Here is a 540-nt window from a genome sequence, read left to right as displayed (position 1 = left end):
AATTGAGTATAGATTGAAAATGATGTCAAATAAAAAGCTGTAGAGGTTTACTCAGGTAAGTTGTGCAATATTTGCAGAGTATTAGATTTAAGGAATTTGGCAGTTTGCTTGCTTTACCAGTGTACATAATTACACTTATCTTTAATTTATACTAATGAATAGATCAAACTAATGAAACGAGCAAAGATGTCCCCAAGCATCAGAATGTCTTATTCCACTCCACTTTTCTTCCAAAACAAATAGCTGGCATGTTATGTTCTGTTGACAGTTAACACTCACTCGAGTCGTTTGTATAAGCAGATGAAATGTGTCACCAAATCTGCGATTTGAGGTTTAGCGTTACACGTCGAAGTTTACATTAAATCTTAGATTTGACAAGCGTTGCTATAAAATATTATCTTATTTTGTTTCGTGAATGGAGAAATAGGCAATGAACTAAGCTTATGTAATACACATAATATGTTAAGAATTCTAATGGTGTTGTGCGTGTTTGGTGCTGTGAAATAAATTCAGTTCAGTTCCAGTTTGTTTACACTCACT

The sequence above is a fragment of the Leptonotus elevatus genome, chromosome 16 (genome assembly GCF_054856555.1).
Source record: "Leptonotus elevatus isolate MCC_2025b chromosome 16, RoL_Lele_1.0, whole genome shotgun sequence".
Taxonomy (NCBI): Eukaryota; Metazoa; Chordata; class Actinopteri; order Syngnathiformes; family Syngnathidae; genus Leptonotus; species Leptonotus elevatus.
The sequence above is the reverse complement of the archived record's forward strand: the minus strand, read 5'-3'. Positions refer to the sequence as shown.